Below are 17,516 nucleotides of genomic sequence, written 5' to 3'. Positions count from 1 at the left end.
TATAGGAAAAAAATAAAATTGGCAGCCTGATGGGTTAACAATGCAAGACCAATATGAGTTGAACGGAAGTATATTTTTATGTCTTGTTTTTTTATGTTTTCTAGCACATGCCATACATGTGTTTCTTGATGGACTATTCAAGAATAAATAAGAGTTGTCATCAGTAAGAAAGCTAAACTATTTCTTTTGAATCGGAAAATGATGACATAGGTCACATTATTACTTGGTTAACATGTTTCAAAACAACTTATATTGTCCATTCCTGGTTGCCAAGAATGCTAGTCTACAGTTCAGTGGGAGTGAGTAGGAGGGAGTCAAAATTATTCAGGAATGAAAATGCATTTCCCCTTTAAAGCTCTGTTTAATGCTCTCGTCTTTAATAAACTATATAGCTTTCAGTGGGGGTCAGGAGATCCACACTCTAACCTTCATTAAATGGCTGCTTGACAGAGGTTTCAATATGAAGAATTTCATGTTACTACCTTAAACCAGAATACTGTCCTGGATAAATTGGAGGTCCATCATATTGATTTCACCCTACATTATAACATATTTAGCTCGGTATCTGTTCTGCTGTCTGGCATGAAGCAGTAAGAAACACTCAACACACTGTCTTCAGACCCTAGCCCATCTGTCAGTATAATCAAGCAGAGTCTGGATTTGTCAGTGGAGAGAACTGGCATTCAATCATTGATGTTTCATCTAATGTAACTTGTAGCACATTTCAAACATCCTTTAATGTGTCAGGGTCTTGTAAGTCTTCTGTACCTCATACTGGCCTTATGAATAGTTTCTGTAGACATTCTAAAGCTTTTTACTTGTTGAAGGTCATTTCTCAATTGGCTAGCATTTGCTAAAGGTTGCCAATGTGACTAACATTTAATATGGCAATCCTCCTGAGGGGTTATGACTCTTCTCTGCCTCCTGTCATGTTGTTTCCTGACATTGCCACTAAGACCACACTTTGGGACAGATAAAATTATTTAGTGACATGATGTTGAGTTGCTCCATTTTCAATCACACTAATCCCTTCCTTCAGATCACTTACTTAACAGATCAAATAAAATAAATACTTACAAAAACAAAAACAAGCAATCTAACTTCTGCTTATAAAAAGGCTTATTATGTACATTACAGTGGGGTTACTCCTCTAGATTTTGAAAGGTGTTCAAATCCCCCAACATCATGGGAACCAGTCTTGTGAGTTTTGTCACTCATTTCGAGGTGAGTCTGTGATGGTGGTTTGTGGTCTGCCACACACACTTCATACACAATAGATCAGTTTCCTCTCAGAATTTAAAATGCATACGCATGCAGCTGAACAAAACATGTTTTTCATGCTGAGTTGTGAAAATATAACTAATTAAATGCCAATGTCTGTCACAGATTAACATGCACAGTACAGATTCTAAATTGACCTAAATGGTTGATCCTTAGCAAAAGTTGAGGGCATATAAAGTATTTCACAATGCTGTCAACAATCATGAGATTACTCTAATTAAGGTCAATGGTATTCTGTGATAAGCCAATTTGCAATACTTTTAAGTGGAGCAAATATTAATAACTGTGACAGTGTCACAATGTTACGAGGCCGACTGCACTGAGTTTAATACAGGGTTATTTCTGAACTAAGTAGCTTCTCAAAATATAGCTGGAAACATTGTGGCACATCAGCATTGAAGTACAAAATGTGCAATCATAGCGGACATGCATCACAGGAACATCAGTTTAGTTACAGTTTGCAATGTGCTACTATACTTTTGTGTGTGTTTTACTTAATTACATCTGAGAACTGTTAGACTTGTCACCTTGCAGTCTTAGTTGAAAGTTATTAAAAGAGCAAATTAAATATGATATCTCTGTCTAAAATATGGCTATATTCATCAGCTTCTCTACAAAGAGAATGATTACCTTCCAAAGAAAATGATAGACATTATCCTTCTAGTTCTGATTCCCTTTGCATTTTTTTCCAATTAAAAACTCAATTTTGATGATGTCCCACAAATTGTCTACAATTGTTAAGCAGCCTTCACATAATGCTCTGCAAAATTAAAAAAAAAATATATATTCTTCAGGCTTTTAGACCCTACCAGCAAATTCAAAGGGAAAAAATATGTTTGAAAAACAGACAGAAACCAGGTTGATCTCATAGAAACAGTTATTTTAAAGACTATGCAGTGTTTCATTGAATGTTTTTTTTCAGAACAAAAATTAGTAATGTTGGCTAAATCCAGACAGGACTTTGAAGAATTTGGAAATAAATCATACACTGTAGATTATGTTTTTGGTCCATTTATTGTTTCCCTTAAAGTCATCTTTCTTTGGACTACTGACATATCTGACACTTTAAAATGTTGAATAGACCAACAGTAAACTAAACAACTTGTCTGAAATGTACTGCTATGGCAGTAAATGAGATTCAACATTCACAGTAGGATCCATATTATTTGTTTTCTCAAATAATGTAATGATATGAATTTAAACATTACATTGGTTACAAAAACACTACAATGTTCAAAACTGAAAACTAAGTTCCTAGAACAGCCTTTTGTAGTAGAATTATACTACCTTAAAAAGGAAAGATTGAGATCTTATATGTTAGCATCAAATTATGACCATAGCAAGACAATGTTGGGATTAACCAATCATTTTTCTGAGCATTTTTTAGAGATTGGGTTGGATTGTCTGGCTACAATGGCAATTTACAAAATCCGCTTTACCTGAAGCGGACCCATGTTTTCATCATGTTCATGTGAAAGCCTCTCCCAGGAAACTTGGGCTGCCAAACACATGGTGGTGCAGTCAAATTGGAAGCAAGCTGCAGATAATGGCATCCAAGGTCAGGCTCTTGTCAAAACAGGGTGGTTCGTATCTTTAGGCTGTAAGTGTCATACATATGATGTCAACCGCCAGCACTCCCTTATTTTCACCAGAAGCAGGAACAAAGCTGGGTCTAGAGAATGCTGTCAGGCTCAGTTATGCCAAAGCATTGGCCCATGGCAGGAGTGAGTACAGCTCAGTCAATTTTCTGGCTCAGCAATTTTGCCAAATTCATTTCTGTTTCTAAATCACAGGGAAATGCTCAAGATTTTTTCAATGCAAGCTATGAAACAAAACAAAAGTCCTTTGTAAAAGTCTTCAGTCTTTTGGGAATGGGGCATATACAGTGGGGGAAAAAAGTATTTGATCCCCTGCTGATTTTGTATGTTTGCCCACTGACAAAGAAATGATCAGTCTATAATTTTAATGGTAGGTGTATTTTAACAGTGAGAGACAGAATAACAACAAAAAAATCCAGAAAAATGCATTTAAAAAAAGTTATACATTGATTTGCATGTTAAAGAGGGAAATAAGTATTTGACCCCTTCGACTTAGTACTTGGTAGCAAAACCCTTGTTGGCAATCACAGAGATCAGACGTTTCTTGTAGTTGGCAACCAGGTTTGCACACAACTCAGGAGGGATTTTGTCCCACTCCTCTTTGTAGATCCTCTCCAAGTCATTAAGGTTTCGAGGCTGACGTTTGGCAACTCGAACCTTCAGCTCCCTCCACACATTTTCTATGGGATTAAGGTCTGGAGACAGGCTAGGCCACTCCAGGACCTTAATGTGCTTCTTCTTGAGCCACTCCTTTGTTGCCTTGGCTGTGTGTTTTGGGTCATTGTCATGCTGGAATACCCATCCACGACCCATTTTCAATGCCCTGGCTGAGGGAAGGAGGTTCTCACCCAAGATTTGATGGTACATGGCCCCGTCCATCGTCCCTTTGATGCGGTGCAGTTGTCCTGTCCCCTTAGCAGAAAAACACCCCCAAAGCATAATGTTTCCACCTACATGTTTGACGGTGGGGATGGTGTTCTTGGGGTCATTCCTCCTCCTCCAAACACGGCGAGTTGAGTTGATGCCAAAGAGCTCGATTTTGGTCTCATCTGACCACAACACTTTCACCCAGTTCTCCTCTGAATCATTCAGATGTTCATTGGCAAACTTCAGACGGGCCTGTACATGTGCTTTCTTGAACAGGGGGGCCTTGCGGGCGCTGCAGGATTTCAGTCCTTCACGGCGTAGTGTGTTACCAATTGTTTTCTTGGTGACTATGGTCCCAGCTGCCTTGAGATCATTAACAAGATCCTCCCGTGTAGTTCTGGGCTGATTCCTCACCGTTCTCATGATCATTGAAACTCCACGAGGTGAGATCTTGCATGGAGCCCCAGACCGAGGGAGACTGACAGTTATTTTGTGTTTCTTCCATTTGCGAAAAATTGCACCAACTGTTGTCTCCTTCTCACAAGCTGCTTGGCGAAGGTCTTGTAGCCCATTCCATCCTTGTGTAGGTCTACAATCTTGTCCCTGACATCCTTGGACAGCTCTTTGGTCTTGGCCATGGTGGAGAGTTTGGAATCTGATTGATTGATTTCTTCTGTGGACAGGTGTCTTTTAACAGGTAACAAGCTGCGATTAGGAGCACTCCCTTTAAGAGTTTTTCTGGATTTTTTTGTTGTTATTCTGTCTCTCACTGTTAAAATACACCTACCATTAAAATTATAGACTGATCATTTCTTTGTCAGTAAGCAAACGTACAAAATCAGCAGGGGATCAAATACTTTTTTCCCTCACTGTATGTGTATAGCAAAGAATGTAGCATTCAGCAATTAAGGAAGTATAGTTCTCTATAACAAGTAAGAAAAGGTCAACTTTGATCAAGCATAGGCAGATATATTAAGCTATGATACAACCACAGGAAAACCATAGAAAAGCAAATAAATGCATGGTATAGCCATTCGAAATCCATGGAAAAAATGATTAAATTATTTACCAATATATTGTAGTATATATTGATCAGGGAATTCTGAACTCTTGTTCCCAATATTATATTTGGCAGACATGGTTTTATTTTCCAAGTATTATCTTGACCCAGCTTGATGATTTTGGTAATAATAGTGGGGAAATGCTGCTGTTTCCTTAGTCCAGCTGCTATCAGCTCAAGACATATTATATCAAATCCCACAGCTGGGGTATCTTCACTAAGTGTGTATGACTGATTGCTGGGCATCAAGATCCGAGTAATGTGGTACCTGATTGGATCAGCAATCATCTGATTAATTTCTAGGCACAGACATCACAGCCATATAGATTATTATTCAAGGATTATGTTGTAGGAGTTGATGTCTGAACCCCTACCCCCCACAAAAAACAAAAAAATACCTAATTTGACCCAGGGTTACAAAATGAAAAAAACAGTAGTCTTTGGACATTATCTGTATGCCTTGCTGTATATATAATGTTATTGCTATGCATAAATAACTAACACATTATTTAAAAATAGATGTAAAAATAGATGTCATACTGATAATATGATAATCAGCTTTGTAAAAATAAGCATGTGCTTAATTAATTTGCTTTTTACAGCCATCTAATTACAGGTTTCAGAGTAACTGTAATATAATAGTATCGTGCATATCCATGATACATTATTGACTTTTGAATGGGTGTTTTGAATTCCCAAAGAGTTCTGGAACAATTCAAACATGTTTGCAGAAATACAGATCATAAAAAAACATATCCTTCAAATGCAGGCATGATGCAGTGAAGTTTTAGATAAGCTCTAAAGGGAGGGGGCACAGGAGAAATCACAGTAAGCAACAGGAGATCTAACAATGTATAAGTAAGCAGGAACATAATCAAGCACAGTTATATAAAGTGCAAGATTGCAGGACTGCTGAACCGCTCAGGAAAATAAATTGCTATATTACAAGTTTTAAGCTGAATAGATATGTCTTGAGCCACCAGAAGATGGTCAGGGACTCTGCTGTCCTGACCTCAGTGGGAAGGTCGTTCCACTACCTAGGGGCCAGTGCTCTGGAGGAAGGGGAGAGGAGAGGTGGCAAAGTTAGTCTTTAAATGTGGAAGGAGTGTATGGAGAGATGAGGGTCTGAATGTAGTTCGGTGCAGTCTGGTCGAGACAATGGTAGGTACTGTAAGGTTCAACGTCTTGAACTGGATTCAAGCTGAGATCGGGAGTCAGTGTAGGGAGCAGAGTAGAGGAGTAGCATGTGTGAATCAATGAGAGAGAACAGCAGATAAGCAGTTGAGTTCTGGATAAGCTGGAGCGGGCAGGTAGCAGTTGCAGGCAGGCAAGCCTGGAGGGAGTTGCAGTAATCCAGGCAGGAGAGGACCAGGGTCTGGACAGGTAGCTGAGTTGAGTAGTCAATGAGGAAGGGGTGGATTCAGTGTATGTTGCTGGGGAAGAATTGTCAGGTGTGTGTCAGCATGATATGCTAAGAGTAGGAGAGAGCAGGATCAAGAGTGACTGCCAGATTCTTAGTGGAAGAAGAGGGCAGTGTGGTAGATTCCAAGGGAATTGAGATGGAGAAATCAGTAGAAGGTATGGAGGCAGAGGGAAAGAAGATAAATCTAATTTAGAGCTTGAGGTCATTCGAGTGCATCCAGGAGGAAATAACAGACAAACAGGAGGAGATGGGAGAAGGGATTAGGGAGTCAGAAGAGGAAAAAGATCTTCATAGAAATGGAAGGAGAAACCATGGGATGTGATGAGGGGGACCAGAGCGTGTGGAGAGAGCAAACAGGAGGGGGCCCAGGACAGAGCCTTGGGGTACACCTGTTAGGAGAGGTTGTGGTATGGGGAAGGGGTCGTGGGTGCACATGATAGGTCTGTGGCCTTGAAGCAAAGAGGAGAGCTCAGAGTCAAACAGAGGTTAGAATGAAGAAAAAGATGGTCAGTTAGTAGGAGATTTAGGGGAGATAGGAGGAGAGGGTATAAGTATTTTTAGAGCAGGAGAAGGAGGCAAAATCATCAAATAAAGATAGAACAAGGTGGGGGGGGCAAGGGTTATTGGGAAAGGATTCAAGGAGTGGTTAAAAGTAAGACTTTGGGGCTTTTTGGTATGAATGAATGCTACAACATTCATAATTTTTAATGTAACAAATCAAAACTAGAAATTGTTATCCATAAGCTACCAAGTACAGATATTATAAATTGGTGGGCGGCTCTAAATTTGGCTTTCGGATTAGCCTGTTTTACCAAATCCATTAACAAATATTTTAATGGATTGCATTATACAGATTTGCACTTTATTTTCCTTATTTTTTGTAGTGAAGAAAGGTGAATACATTATTATTTGCCCCCTTTATTTATTATCCAAAGTCTCAAAGTCCTGAAAGTATCTGGAGAGAGAAATAGCCCATAACTTAATTTCACAACATGGCTGGATTTTCTATGTGTATTTGTTATTTTTTCTCAGTAAAGCATGACTACAGTCCATCATGTATCATAACATGTAATTTTCTGATTGTGCATGTTGACATTACTCTCATCTGTGTATAGACATGGGCACTAAATCTCTGTGTATGGAAAAATACATTTACCAGAGCCAACTGAAATATTAAACAACTTTATTACCATTGATTTACAGTTGAATTAATATGGGACGACATGGAAGGTCAAATATGAGTACTATGTAAGTCTTAAAATGGAAAGGAAAATAAATGGAGCAAGGTTAAGAACAGAAAAAGCGATTGCATTATCTGCTCAAGAGGAGTCTATTTCTATCATACACTGGTTGCAAGGAACTAATTGTATTGAAAAGGTTTTTACAGACAGAACATATATCAGTCCTTAAAAATAATTGCTCTTGCTGAATTACACAATGACATGGAACTACGAAAAACAGAAATACTGAATTAAAAATGTCTATGTTTTTATTACGTGGTTTTATAACTGTGTTCAGTTATACACATGGACATGATTTTTTCAACTGTTATGTTTTACTGCTTTGATTAAGAACAATTTTAATATTATAATTGGAAGTGTACCTTACTGAATGTTCAGAACAAAAGAGGAGACATGTATCTACTTTTAGTCCCATCTGTGCTTGACACAGATATACCTGGATTTAAGGTATAATGCAATGTTATAGCCACTAGCTGCTTTTTATTTTTTCAATCTTGCTAGCCCCTGGAAAAAGTGGGGAATTCAGAATTCCTCAGGCTTTGATTGGAGAAAATGATCACAGAAAAATAATTGAGATGAAACACTATCAATAATAAACTCTTCTAGGTAATGTTAAGAACACCATGGGGTGAAACATAAAAGGTAGGTATCAAATTATTGCAAAATGAAGATCATATCAGTTTCCCCTTTGCAAATGCTGTGCTGTGTCAAAACACTGCATGTCACAGCATAGCACACACTTGTTACTTTTCATTAACATCATTGTCCCTGCCTCAAGCCAATAATATCAGGTAGTAGAATATCAGGAACAGCATTTTAAAATCAGGAATGCAGAAAGAAACTGGTGTGGTACTAATCATTTCCTTGGGCCTGATTAATTCACAAATGTTCTCATGCCGCTAAGACTAAATTTTGTGAAAGAGTCGCGGCTCTGAATATTGCAGCACCACTTCTGGCTGTATTAAATCTAAAATAACAGGAGCTGCAAACAGGGAGGAGATTTGGCTTTTGAAATGGGCAGGCAGTGAGAAAGCCACTCTGAGCCAATCACATCAATTGTTATTGAAGCTAAAATGGAGGGCTGGAGTCACAACAGTCTCCATGAGAGAACACAGACATAAATAAAACATTTACCAACCCGTGTTTACTATGAGTATGTGAATAGAAAATTGTTTCAGTTTAAGTTGATAATGAAATGTTATAGGCCTAAACAAACAAAACAAAAATAAGACATATTTTGAAGGCAGCACACATCATATACAGTCATAAGCATTGCCCCGTAAATATCATCCAGACCTCTCCTTATGCTTCAACTGAATTACATATATGAGGCAGTTCATGTATATATAATGGGAAGAAAATTATTCCTCCATAATAGCACTTATACTAGATAATGGAACGCATTTTCTGTTACATCTAATATGTATAAATTAATGCCTCATTTTTTGTTTACAGCCAACATAGGTTCTTTATTATATGATCCACTTTTTCCACTACATGTACATAGACTAACATGTAGTAAGTTTAATATTTAATCCACCCCTTACTACTCCCACTAAAGAGTTTCTGAAAGACCTGTTAATCAATAACAAAATAAAGACATAAAGGGCTAGATATACAAACTTTGCGCAATTTCCGCACAAAAATGAATGCCGTGCAAGAAAAATGCAATGTATGCTCACTGTACACACAAGGAGCCATGGAGATGTGTGGATATATGTCTATGTAACACTTGTATTTAATTTTATATTTGCCAAACATGCTTTGTTCACATTTTGGCACAACTGTGTGAGAGGCTTTTAGACAACTTCAAAGACAACAACAAGAGGATCTAAGAGACCATTTGCAGGTTGTTTTCTGCTAAGTATTTTCTTGATAATATGGCTAGAATGTGACCAGTCCCATGACATTGTTGAGCAAAATAAGATCTGCGAGAAGGTTGTTTGGCACCACAAATCATTTTAGATTTGATACCACAAAAGACTAGCAGGGTGAAATCCATATGCATGCCACTAATCCTTCTGCGAGCAATTCACAATGCAAATGTTTTATATTTAATCGGGCCCCTTGTCTTTCTTTTCAGCGCAACACATTCTCATCTTAAACATCTTGTAAAACAAATGTCTAAATGTTTGTTACATTGTGAAAATGTGGTAACAAACAATGAACAAAAACAGCTGTGCTCAAGCTTATGTATAATAACAAATACTTCTTATCAACTCACAACATTCTACCACAAAACTGTAATGAGAACAATTAAGTGGTGTAGAAGGTTATGCACTTTGAAAATTAATTAGAATATAAATTAATTTACTATTTGTTGAACCCTTTTTGGAAATACATTGAAAAGTTGTAGAGATAAAGCAAATAGAAACTTTATTAACAAGCTAGCTTGGAAGCACCACGTCAGGAAATTCCTTCAGCGAGAACTTAGTTTTTTTACAAACACAAGTGAAGCTTTATAAGAAAATTACGTAGAATGTTTTGACTGTTCATCCAATCAAAAGCTGCAAGTACCAGTCTGCTTGCGATCTGTCTTCCCGGGGAGAGGTGTGGGATCCGAAAACCAGATGGCTTTCTTTGGTGTTTCCCGGGATGTCGGATCGCGTGGTCATCATTAGCAACTGTCAATCAATCATTATCAAAGACAGCTCCTGCCTGTCTGGGAAAACGATTAAGTCCACAGACTTTTAACAGATAAACAGCAGTGGGCTATCTCTTCACTGTGTCGTCCTTTTATCATAGGAGGAATTTCTAACAAATGTACCTTGTTGACCTTTGCTTAGCCTGATAAATCTAATTTGCTCAGTCTGTATAAATGCTATTATTTGTAATGTTAGTATTACATTATATAGTTATTACAAAACCCTTTCTTCAACTTTCCAATACAGGGTCTTCACTATTAAACAGCAATTCGGCAGTTCAGGCCTATGTCCAGCAAATATAGTCAGCTCACTTTCACATTAATTTAAGATAATAAAACATAAACATTCTACAAAATAGAAGATGATGTGGTAATAGAAAATGATGTGAGTGAGTACATTTAGGCTTGCAGGTCCATAATAAGGGACAGTCGAGCAGTTACAGTGAAATTGGGTTAAACAACACTGTAGTAAATCAACACAGCAGATACTGTGCAGGCTAATTATTAAACATCACAGCCTCCTGGACTACTATGGGAATAAGGGATGCATTTAAAGATAAAGATTTCTTACAGCTGACAAACACTGATTTCACCCAAAAAACAAACACACACACAGAACAATACACACAATGATCAGATAACCGAAAATAAAGAAACCTGGAATCTGTTTTCAATTAGATTTTACTAATGTTATTGTATAATTCTCTTACAGGAAAGACCATTCACTCAGCAAATCACATGAGTAGTGTTGCATTAATGATTTGACATATCTAAACTATATTTTCCTATTACTTTATCACTAAGTGGAAAATCAGAGCTTAATTTAAAGGGTAAATGTGGTGCACATCAAAAATAGAAAACATTTGTTATTTATATAATGAGCTCTAAAATATGCATATTTATTTCATTCCAGTTTTCTAAATTAGTATTTAAAGTGAAGTTTCAGTGTAATGAATATATACATAATAAACTAACAGTGTGGAAAGGCATTACTTGTGACAGCACTTTTAGTTATGCATCAAGGTTTGTTAAAAAAAAAAAAATAATTTTGATAACATTTTAATTGAAATGTTTCCATTTAATATGCATTTGCCTACTATTTCAATGCTAGCATATCTGCAAAGAACAAATACGGCTATCACTAAGTTGGTAAAATAGTAATGTACTTTAAAAGGCATAATAGGATTTTCTTCTTTATTTGAAGTAGTTGTTATGGAAGCTTATCATCTTTGAGTCCTATATTGCACACTTGAGTGTTTCCTTCATTTAAATTCAAATAATTATATCCCAAATTAGACCCCGGTTCAATGAAAAATATTCACACTGCTAACTGCTGACAGAAACATTAGTGTCCTTATTGCAAAACTTGCATGGTATGAAATCTCTGAGGTGCCATAGGAGAGAACAATATTAAATCAATAAATGATCTGTAAGAAAACCTGCAAATGTCCTCAAAGTTTTCTAAAGGCCTCTTATGGATATGCAAAAATGCAGAAAAAGCACATTTGGCAACTGTAAAAGAAATGCAAATGTTATATAGACATGTTCACCTATCATATAAGATGGGAATTAAACTAATGGGCCTATAGTTCTTCAGATCTTCGTCTCACTTCGTTCCACTGGGGTTTGTTTAATTCTAACACACTTTATAAAACGTTCTGCCACAATCTTTTTCTTTCCTTATCCAGCTTCTTTTAGGATCTCCGCTGTGATCCCATCATCTTCAGGTGTTTTTCCATATGTATAAATAATCAGAATCACTGCTGGATGAAGGCCTACCTATGATGTTTTGATCTACAGGGTTTAGGTTACACCATCAAAGCTTTTGACTCATGTTGCTATCTTGTTTGTCTTCTTGGTCAGTTTTCAACTCTTGGGATCCATTCTATAACGTATTTATTTATATTTCTGAAATATATAGTAATTCATGTTTCAACCTAGCAGTGTTCCTAACTGGAAATAATCAATGCCTCTGCAAAATCCATTGCCCATGATTTGCTCCCCCAACAGAATACTGTGCATCTTTCTAGTTACCTTGTGGTCATGTATATCAATCTCATTAATACTAAGATGGATATATACTAAATGTAGTTACCAGCATCAGTTGTCACCAAAAATATGGAATCACATATTGTATAGTTGAAAGGTTCTGTAACTTCTGTAGCTTAGTTAATATATTTACTAATATATATTTCACAAATAAATAAAATATATTCTCAGCACATCCATTTATCTAAAAGAGAATATATAATATTTCAGGTTTTATAATACTATTTTTTAAATATATACCCATAACCAGATAAAAAACTACTTGTTACTGTTGTGTTGCAAAGTAGTAAAATATCCTAATCCTGAACACAACACCTATTTCCATTAGACAAGTGCCAAACATGTATTTCCAGACCATTTGAAGGAGGATTTAATCAAATGAATCATTATGCCATTTGGCAAATAATCCTCGTTGGTTGCTAGAAGCTTATTGATCCTTGCTATCACATTTTCATTTTGATTCAGCATCAATAACATAACATGGCAGTGTATTACTTCCTGGGCAATTCTAGCTTACTGGTCATATAAAATATGTGTTGTATGACATGAATGCATACAAAAGTAATGAGGAGAATATCAAATGCTCTAGGTGTAACAGTGGAAAATTGCTAATCCTTTTTTGTTCCTGGTCATTCTATAACCTTTGTAATTCCTACTTCTTAAAAACAAACCATAAAAAGAAAAACAACAACAACAACAACACTGTATTATAACCATTTCATCAACATATCAGTATATCCCTAAGTGATCAGTAATTCAATTCCTGCAAAGATAAATCTTATAATACAGTAGTTATACTCTCTAAAGATACAAATCACAAACATGACTTTGATTTGTCTTTTTCAACCTTCAGGCCACTGCAATTTCCAGTTACTGTATTTGTTCACTGATGTTTGCCAAAATTGGAAGTTCTAATAGATTTTAGATTGATTAGCTCAAGGGTGATCTCTGCTGGAACTAATTTCACCTTTTGCTACCCATTGTGTTAGTTTTCAGAAAATACTGATTACAAACAGTAAAATATGGAACAAAAAAAATGTCTCACAATAATGCATCAAATACTGTTCACAATGTTATTATCATCCTTATAAGAACAAAGTATATATTAATGTCACAGTGGGTTGGTACCCTTCCCTATAATAAAGAAATAATTGATATTTAACGTGATACTGTAAGCCTACTTTAGTTCAATCCTACATTACTTATTTGTCAGTAGTCAGTAGATTAAAATGTTCACAAATATGCATAATTATTTGTAGAACTGGTTTACTGTTGATTGAGGTAGATTACTTATTAAAAGAACTTTCACTGCTACAGTATATATGCTTTGATTGGTTATTAAACTTTAACAACTTTAAAACCTTATACATGCATCCATATGCTACTAGAATGTTTGATAACAAATATAATTAAATATGATATGTTGGAATGCCAACATTTTCCCTGAAATCAATGGTTTGCCAGGGCTTACAAATTAATATGTTTTTTTAATTAGATCAAAGAAAAAAAAATTGAACTTAAAACACTGTGCTTTTTTCTGCTCTAGTGTTCCCTAAGGAAATATAAACATACAAAAACAGTAACTCTCAAGAATTGTATAATTTGTGTAATAAGTAGGAACAGCTATAGAAAGAAAGGCTAAACTTTTAGGACTATTCTGTTATGTGTATGTCTTGACTAACTTTCTAACTTTTTTGACATCATTAATACTACAGGATGAAAACTGAAATCATGATCTGTCATGATCTTATTATCAAAATACAGGGTTTTTGCTTGGGTAAGACCAATTACGTTTTATTTATGTTTTTAACAGTTTTCCAATAAAAATGTGTTCCTGGTCCTTCTTTTTGAAAGATCCAGTGAGTAGGGTCTCAATTATGTTGTGCTGTTGCTGTACTCATTTTTTTCTGTCTTATTCTGAGCATCTAGCATCTAGGTGTAGTTTTAAACACATTTTTTTTTTTTTTTTGATTAAGTATATTTCTCAAAATTGTATTTTGTGTTCCTATTTTGCCAATGACTTCCCTTGCTAACTTCAAATACAGTATTTAATATCTGGGCACTCTCACTGTTTAAATACATTGTATGGTCTATTTCTTTTTTTTAATACAAATCCTCTGAATAGGTAGTTACTTTTGCTGCTATTTGACTCAACAGTTTTAGTAATAATAGAAATTCAAACAATATATTTCCTGTACTCAGGTGAAAACCCAAACTGCCAATGTTATCTTTCTCTTCACACACTTCACAGCACAGAACCATTACATTCAGCTTCTCACAGGTTGAATGGTAGATCAAAAGAAATTACTGACATACCAAATATTAAAACTTAGAAATTCCCTGGAGTTTCTGTTGTCCTGGAAACATGCTGTTGATTGGCCAGTGTCTGATAACCAAAATCCCATCTTGCTGTGCATCTGACACAGAAGAGTTCAGAATGATTTCAAATATTTACACAGAACCGCCACAGAACAGATGGATAGATATAAGACTGTGATATAAAGCACATAAAGTGGCACAAAATTGCATTACAAATGCATTTACCACATACAATTGTTGCTGTTCTATAAGATAATATGATGCCTTCATTAAGTGTAGCATCACTGAGCTTTATATATAGGTATATTGGTGTGTATATGCAGATGAGTGCCACAAGTAAATGGTGATTTTTGTTGTAGCTAATTATTGGTTCTAGTTTACTATATAGTGATTTTAAATTTGTATTTTTTCCCTTTCAGTCAACAAAAACAAAACAGTGCACACAAAATGTTGAAGAACAGCATAACCTATTAATATACAGCAAATGTGAATTACGTCATAATTTGCATTACTACATAAGTGAATAGATCAAGTGTGTTGTTGAATTGATTTCAGCATTTAAGCACATTGCAAACCTTGTATATTTCATGTCATGAGAGAGTTTGACGTTTCTACATTTCTGTTTTCTAGGGGGAAAAAAATGTTATGTGGGTGATATTCTCACATTTGCATTGCTTCATGGTGCCTTTTTGCATAAATGCTCAGTTAAATATGATTTGCTTTGAGAGTTCGGCATATTTTCCTACCACATCTCAGCCTCTCCACAGGTATCAGCTTTGAATGCTTCAGAAACAATAAAGCGTATAGATATTTGTCGTTTGATTTTGTTTTTAAACGTAAATAAATTACACCAGGTTCTGCAAATGCACAGGCTGACTTTAAAAGCAGATCTTGTTTAATGAGAACATTTGGACAAAAGCTGCTGCAAAGAATTGTAAAAGTGAAAACATTACCCATGTGTCACCCCCCCCCCGAAATCAGAAACGCACAGACATCAATCTGTTCACATTTCTCTCATGTGACTGTGTTTTTTGTTTGCTAGAGTGTTCTTTCTTCTACCTAATGGAAACCTGCCGTCAAGTTCTGTGATTGTAATTTACAAATAGCAGGTGGTCAAAGTTTGGATTTAATCTAATATGAAGAACTGTCAAGATTCAATCAACCAGTCAGGCAATGTCTTTATTTAACCTGGTAAATATCATAAAAAATAAACTCTCATTTACAATAATCACTCATAAACTACTGCACAAACATCTCGTTCAAAACAGACGCATAACTTCCAGATAAAATATATAAATACATCTCCACCTAAACTAACAATGACTACATGATCCAACTAAGTTTTTAAACATAAGAACAAACAAATGAGTTACACATCCTGCTGCACAACATCCCAGTCATATTCTGCAGCAAATTCAAAATGATGTCTGCCAGAAGAAGAGAGAACTTTATGGATGTTGAGCTTAATATAATTACTATTTCTGACATTGTAATGCATGGGATAACACATGCTGCACGTACACTGAACGTTTTCCAAGTAGTGTTATACATTTACATTCTTGTGAATTTCAAATTTGTTGGAAGACTTTTATATGTTTGAGGTCAGTGTATATTCTTAGAATGAAGAAAATTATCACTGATCACTATAAATATATATATATATATTTTTAATACTAACAATTATTTAACAGGTTCACAACAAAGACACCATTTAAAAGATGTAAATGAAAGAAGATGAATATATATTGTGACATGCAGGGCTGGCCCCGGACTTTCTGCCACCCCAGGCAAAACCTAGTGGACACCTAGGGTGGACGGTGTTTATTTCAAGCTAGCGCGGGGGGGGAAGATGGCGTTCGTAAAAAAAAAAAAAAAATCTTCACTCATTTGGGCACCCTATGGATGGACGGCACCTCTAGCATTTGCCTATGCCACCTAGGCCCTGGTGACACGGTGTGGGGTTGGGGCTGTGTGTGTCTGGGGATCGCGGCTGAATCATAGAGTCGTTTTCTTTCTTTTGATTTCTGTTGCTGTGCACTTCTCAATTTCTCCGAACAATCACTCTATAAATTCTCCAGGGACTCATAGTTATATATACTTTCCAAGGTCAGTTTTCCAAAGACAAGTTCTCAATCACAGCAAGGGTTGTTAGCTGGGTAGTCAGTCAATAGGTTTTTGTTCGTCTCTCCTTTCAGTCATGAACTCTTAGCCCGACACCTTTCTTAGTCGACCTCCTCGTTCTTCCGCGATATAAGCAGGGGAAGTAACTTCTCTTGTATGTATCTCCCATTCTTAATCACTCCCTACATAGTGTCACTATATATACACACACACACACACACACACACACACACATATATATATACTGTATATAAAAGCAAATATTCCATATATGCTAATCAAATTTATTTTGTTATATTAGTAAGAGAATTGAAAGTAATCATGCTTAAGAATTCCTGATGAGTTGTAAACGGTACCAAAGCCAAAATACTAATATACAAGACATATGCTAACATATGCATAGGCTAACGTGTAATTCAAATGTTAGTTTATCAAGGCTTTGGATACGTTGAGAGGCAACCATAAGTCAGTTGCAACATGCTAAAATGTATATATAGTATTAAGGCCTTAACTGAAGCAGCTAGAAAATGTTTAAGTCAACATTTAAAAGAAATATCCCTTTTGCTTCAGGGCTGCCATACTTTGCAAGGAACTTTCTGCTGATTCCTTCCCACTGTTGTGCCAGAACAGACAGGAACAGCAGTACATTTCTTGTGGCTTCCTACTTCAATAGCTATTCCAGTGATCCAAGTATCCACCCCTTTTGCATCTGGGAAACATTTTGATTGGTACTGTCCAGGAAATCCTGTAATTCTCTTTTTTTAATTTTCTGTAAGCATACGCAATACAGGCGTATTACAAGTTGTATTATAAGAAAATCCTAAAACACATTCAAAAATGTTGTTTTGGTTATAATATGGAATATGTAACAGTGTTGAAAGGACAGGATGAATGCCTCACCATCAGCCAGTTC

The sequence above is a fragment of the Amia ocellicauda genome, chromosome 6, assembly GCF_036373705.1.
Source record: "Amia ocellicauda isolate fAmiCal2 chromosome 6, fAmiCal2.hap1, whole genome shotgun sequence".
NCBI classification, from domain to species: domain Eukaryota; kingdom Metazoa; phylum Chordata; class Actinopteri; order Amiiformes; family Amiidae; genus Amia; species Amia ocellicauda.
Note: the sequence above shows the minus strand (reverse complement) of the source record.